The sequence below is a fragment of the Chaetodon auriga genome, chromosome 6, assembly GCF_051107435.1.
Source record: "Chaetodon auriga isolate fChaAug3 chromosome 6, fChaAug3.hap1, whole genome shotgun sequence".
Lineage (NCBI taxonomy): Eukaryota > Metazoa > Chordata > Actinopteri > Chaetodontiformes > Chaetodontidae > Chaetodon > Chaetodon auriga.
Genome location: NC_135079.1, coordinates 13,549,089 through 13,555,458, shown reverse-complemented (window position 1 = coordinate 13,555,458; position 6,370 = coordinate 13,549,089). Strand labels below are relative to the sequence as shown.

The 6,370-nt window shown below is 40.2% G+C and overlaps 1 long non-coding RNA gene across 1 annotated transcript in view; it reads left to right on the top strand.

Moving 5' to 3' along the window:
- The first annotated feature begins 701 nt into the window (after positions 1 to 701).
- Positions 702 to 6,370, top strand: part of LOC143322628 (uncharacterized) — a 66,620-nt gene continuing 60,951 nt past the window's right edge. The window contains exons 1-2 of the long non-coding RNA XR_013077315.1: positions 702 to 809; positions 2,058 to 2,138. This is a non-coding gene — a long non-coding RNA (uncharacterized LOC143322628). The remainder of the gene's footprint in view (positions 810 to 2,057; positions 2,139 to 6,370) is intronic.

The window sequence follows — 6,370 nt, the reverse complement described above, 5'->3', positions numbered from 1 at the left end:
GCCTGTGCGTAGATCACACAATATTCACAAAATACAGAGCAGGCTGCATGGAGCAAAGTTTTGGAAAAGCTACAGTGTGTTGCAGTGCGAAGGTATGACAGACTGCTCCCATCTGCTCCTCTTTTACAAGTGAGGAGGACACCCAACAGACATAAAACCCTCAAAGCCACTGGACCAACCTCAATGACATCTCAGCACACATGCTCAATTAGTTATAATTGATTCATCTAACAAGGCTAATAAACAGAAAACTTTTGCCATCAGTATTACTCAGAAGTAGATTACAAGAGTTTCTATCTATCTATCTATCTATCTATCTATCTATCTAATGATGATACTCACCTAAAGCAATGGGAATGAAATATGTGTGGACTGCACATTAAGGAACAAATCCTGTGTTTTTCGGTAATAATATACCCTACAAATAATGTTTTCATTTTGTGCGCTCTTGCAATCAAACTTGCAAATGATTAGAAAAAAAAAAAGCCTGACAAAATAATAATAATTAATAAAGTTCAGGGCTTGAAAACTTTAAAAGAGACTTTGTATACTTCATGCATGCTCGGAAGGCTGCCGTGGCTGAGGAGCTGAGCAGAGTAGAGAAAAGGAGCTCCTGAAACCGGAGCGTCCACTGAGCGGCGCCGCAGCCCGCAACTTCCCCATCCATCCATCCAGCCATGCAGCCAGCCAGCCAGCCGGCGCTTCCTGCCTGCAACACGCTGCAGGCCAACCCGCTCTCTCACTCCGTGTTGGGTTACAGTGACAAGGGCCCTGTCTGAACCACGACTTTTACAAAGATAATATTACAGGTAGGTGCAAGCCACGGACCGTGTCACTATCGATAGACAAATTAAGCATTGAAAAACAAGACCGTGACCCAGAAATTCTCGCTTTAATCGGGTCACCGTGCTCGTTTTCAGCACTGAGTGATAATGGCACCTCTCACTGTCCTTAGCATTTGAAGTCCCCTTACCGCAACCTGTAGCTTTTGGGGCAGTGAAAATTGTCCAGCTGGACGCCTTGTATTTTCCCCTATTGGTGTCTTTGTATGTGTTTTGAGCCGTGTACACCTGCCTGCTGATAGCTTTCAACGCTTTTTTTTTTAATCTAGTTGAAGGTCAGTTTACCCCTCTAATGAGCTGCTGTGAGGATTTGTATCAGCAGAGCTACAACCAAGGGTGTAGATAAATGTGCACAGCCTTAATTCACTTGTAACTAATGTAAGTTAAATGAACGGGTGGGAGCATTTAAAGAAACAAGAATGGAGCAATTTTCTGCAAATTTAATCACTTTTTTTAATCATTATTATTATTATTGGTGGCTGTTTTCCTGATCAGCCTCATAATGTGTTGCTCAGTTTACCTTTTTAATGCTGTAGGATTGACCACATTATCCTGACCCTCTTTTTAACCCTGCCATATGCTGCAGGACTGTACTGATTCAAGTCAAGTGAAAAGCTGCAGCAAAAGAAGCTCTTACTCTTGCTGGCCTTTCTTTATTGTTGCACATGGGGAAACAGCCTGAAAAGTCCAAGCAGGCTTGTCGGGCGTCGAAAGGGAAATGCTGAGATGTAAGCTGAAATTTCTCTGAAATAGGCCGAACGGAGAGCGTTTTGCTCCTACAGGGTTTTGTTCAGGGTTCCACTGAGAAAGCCCAATGCAAAGTGGGCCTACAGCCAACTGGGATGGATTCTAGGGTGGAACCCAAACAGATGGGAAATAGTATAAAGGTGAACACAAGGTCAATCTGAGCTTCAGTGATAAAGCTGTGGGCACTGCTCATAGCAGTGTTTTAAAAGTTGACTTAAGAAAACAGATTGTGTGGTCAGAATAAACTCTTAAGACCATATTGGAGCATTTTTTTTTCCAGGCTTCTTTTGTCTAGATTGCCACAGGCGGAAGCAGCAGACACCAAATGGTCAAAAAATTGTTATCATTATGTTTGTCTGGAAATCAGCAGAATGGGGGTGTTGATTTCCAGCGTGCGGGTTTTCCTTTGTCCCCCTTTTTTTTTTTTTTTTTTTTTTTTGTTCTAACCCAGATTTTCATGTTTAACAGGCCCACAGCTGATCCATCTCCCAGCGCACAATTGAGACAGAGGAGGTTAAAGCACTCCGAAGGCACGGGACCATATTGCAGGTAATTAATATGTCAGCTCAATCACGAACTTCGTCAATACATCTATCACCACACTTACTTGAAACTGGAGTAGCTCGTGGGATGCTGCAGAGAGCGCAGACTGAGAGTACATTTGTCCATTAGTAAACACTTCATAGTGTATGTTGTGATTGGGGAGGTGGCGGGGCTCCTCTCTGTCCAGTTGCAGTCATTTTCGCCCGTCACCTCCTCATTGCTGTAAAAACACTTGCTGTGGTTTGGTAGATTAACAGAGAGCCCCCTAATGGAGTAATTACACCGAGCCAAACATCTATTTTTCACCTGTGCTCTGCCATTATTCTCTGTCCCCTATCCACTCCATTGGAAGTCACTTACTCTCCTTACAATGAGTTATCATTGACTGCCATTTAGACGTTCTGGAGCAATTTGTCTTACTGAGGCCACGCGCTGGCCTCATTGCAAAGACCAATCATTCTCCCTCCAATATATAAAACATTCATGGGGAAAAGGAAGAGAAAATGCCCCACAAACAGATAGTAGAGAGTGGCTAATAGATACTATAAAGGTGACAGACAAGGAAAATAATGTAGGAGATTACTGGAGCGGGAACAAGCCTGCACAACCAGTACAAAAGCTTCAGGGACTGTACTGCTGGAGGAAAAACATCCTTCACCAGACAAATGTGTTAAATGGGTAGTATGGCAGCTATTGCTGGTGGTAATTGCTGTTGTCGCAAACAAACTATGACTCTCAATTTAAATCTAAAATCTAAATCTTTAATTTGCCCTTGTAATTTCCTACATTTTCTTTCATTCGGTACATATTTAGTTATGAGATTAGTGAATATTATTTTAGTGTAATACTCTGATTTTTTTTTTTTCTCTTTTTGGTGGACTCTGACTGTATGCTTGTTATTGATTGACTTCCAGTCCTTGATACTCCACCTCTGCTTTTTCAAGCTTTAGATCATTTGTTCCTATGCAGTGTGTGAAGAGGAAACCTTTTTCATCTTCTGCCCTGTAGGTCATTGTCATTTCACCCAGTCGCACTCTGAATTATGCACCAAACTAATGAATGAAACTAATGGGAATGATATAGAGAATATTGCACTGAAGTTTGAAGGGTTAAAACTGCAAAGTGCAAAGTTAGATTTCCTCTATATGCGGGTGCCTTTTTTTTTTTTTTTTTTTAGCTTTTAGTACCTTCATTACAGCATAGCTGCAGCTTAAACACAGTGTTATGGCTGCTGATGGATTATTTGGGATCAGTTTGACACAGGTCTCCTGAAGGCAGACAGTGGCTTTGCCTGCTGTGCCCAGTCCAATACACACCCCACCCGGTCTCACCAGAAAGGGTTAATCATGTTCTTAACTGGCTGTTTTGTTAGATTAGTCTCTCTCACTGCTTAACACAATGACAAATAACCATTATTCTTTTTCTTGCACTGATAATAGGGACAACTTAAACATTTCTTACTAGCACAAGTGAAACCATTAATCCTCGGTGATACTGCTGATAAGTGGTGACTTTGGAGTAATGGCCCTGTCACCTTTAAAAAAAGGAGAGAAAATTTTAACAATTAAAACAATATGACCATCAGGTTTTGTGCGTTCCATCTCTTTGTGTCATTGGAAGGCATCTGCCAGTGGTAATAGGCTGAATAGTTGAATGAGTGGATTATGAATATCAAGGAAGATGCCCTCCATCTAAAAAAACAAACAAGAAAAACAAAGATCAGTTTTTATACTTGCAGGCAGTATGAGGGACTATACTCGAGGTAAATTTATTTGTGTTTCATTGTCATGCCTGCTAATATTGAATGAAAGCTAATGTTCTATCTAGAGTGCAACAATCGGCTGATTTATTGATTGGTTGAAATATTTTGATAATTGATCAGTTTTCCACCAAAAATGCCACAAATTTGGATGGTTTCATCTTCTCAGATATGAGAATTTGCTGTTTTCATTGCCATACCATTTTTGGTAAATTAAATCTCTTTGGATTTTTGACCATTGGTTGGACAACACAAGGCGATTTATGAAACCACCTTGGGTTCTAGGAAGTTGTGATTGACAGTTCTCACTATTTTTTTAGTTTTATAGGCAGAACTATTAATCAAGGAAATAATCCTCCTGTCGGCAACAAACTTGCACATGCTCAATAGCTGCAGAGTCAAAGAGGAAGTCAAAGTGAACACGAACAGCTACAGAAAGCAGGCAAAGTCATGAAAACCACAGGCTTACAGAATAGTGATGCTGCATTCAGGTACATACCAAATAGTAATATGTCTGATACCACACTTAACCTAGTAGAAATGGTGGATGATACAGTCTCATTTTTATCCAGACTGTGATGTTATTCTCTTCAACAAAGGAATGACACACTCATAGATTCACAGCTCTTCGCGTTCCTCTGCCTTCCCGAACATATGGTATATATTTTGCCATTTGCTGCACTTTCATGTCCTCCAGACAGTGCAACTTGACTGCAGTGTGTGTAGTTGTTATGGTGCACCAGTCACACTGTATGACTCACCATGCACCCTCTGACTACTTTCAGTGTGGACTCAAACACCTCACTCAGGCTAATTGAAATTGTCTCAGTTTAATCGTCTTCTCCATCATATGTTCTATTTGTCATTATGACTGCCTCCAGCACTAATCAGTTGTTGATGTAGCAGCCTACAGGTGTTTCACCATAACTGACAGGATGACAATAAACACACATAATTGAGCCTTTGATTGATTGTGATTTTAGATTATTTGCCCATTTTCATTTAATGACTTCAGGTATCGATGTGAAGGAAAAACATTTATTCACCGCACTGTACATTTGGCGAGGTTGTATTGTTGCCCTTATTGTCAATTTGGTAATAATAACTTTGAGCACAGTTGGATTCTCTTGGACATGATCCATTTATCAGTAGAATAAGATGAAAACATGCTTACTTAATTGCTCAAGGCTGCTCAAGATGGGAAAATCTGCTCAAGTTTGAGTTTGAGTGATTTTTGTTCTTGCGTGTTTCATCAAGCACACTGACAGAGACAAAGTAATACTAATTAGCCAGTTGCATATTTAGAGTTAGCACAGGGCATCCTTAAAACAGATGCTTTTTTGCCACCTAATTTGATATTTATATGTCATTAAAATAGATTTTAAAAAGGTTTTATCCAAACCTTCAGCTGAAAATGATTGAAAATTGAAACATCTATAGGCTCAGCATCCCCCTCCGTCTTTGTCATTTTCAAACAAAGAGATGTTGCTGCTCATACAGTACAGTTTAGGAATCTTCAGGTTATGGCGCATATCGGTGCTGAGGGCCAACCCAATGTTGCTCATTGGTTGGAAACCTGGGGATAATAATAAAATGTCATGCTTCTTAACTTCCTATTACACTATATTATTATTTCTATCTGCTATGGAGCATGTAGTTTCTCATCCTACATGCCAAACTCATCATTCTTTAGCAGCGCCACAGTCCCAGGCACTTGATACTTAGTATTTCTATGGTCGCAGCTCTGTTTCGATCAAAGGAGTTCAGGGGCCTAAGTTTCAAATCCCCCAAAGCCCATTTTGGCTACTCTTTGTTTAGCCCATTGGCATTCTGACCCCATGCTTCTCAGACTTTGAACTCAAAGCTTGGAAAAGCCGTATCGCTTCTTTAAACACATTATCAGTGGGCTAGGTTTTAAGAATATCACTAATCATCTTAAGGTTTTAGTGCAGTGTGACAGGATCGTTCAAGACTCAGGGGCCCATTTACTGGCATGGGCACTGTAAGAAATGCCCTGTGAAATATACGGCAACTTAATGGCAGCAAGTGTTATGTAAGTTTATGCATTTCATAATGGAGCAGCTTAAAGATTTCGCTGTAAAAGTGAACTATCATATCAAATTTTTTAAAATTTACAACAGAATTTAGGGGTTGTACCAGGGCGGGTGCATTTTTGAGGAGAATGTGGCACTGTAAAGAAGTAGCACCTTAATGGAGGATGCCCAGTTCTCATTTAACTTATTTAGCTCTGAAAATGTATCTGACTCTGTGTCAGATTCAAACCTCATCAGAGAGCTTGGCTTGAAGTTTAATGTTAAGTGTTAATGCTACAGTTTAATAAATAATTTATGTATTGCTCTCAAGAAATTGGCATTGACTGCGTACACTTTGAAAGGGTGATACAGCACATGCATATTCTACAACGATTATACAAAGTGGAAAAATGAAGAGATCAGATTTCAGTGGAACCTGCGTGATG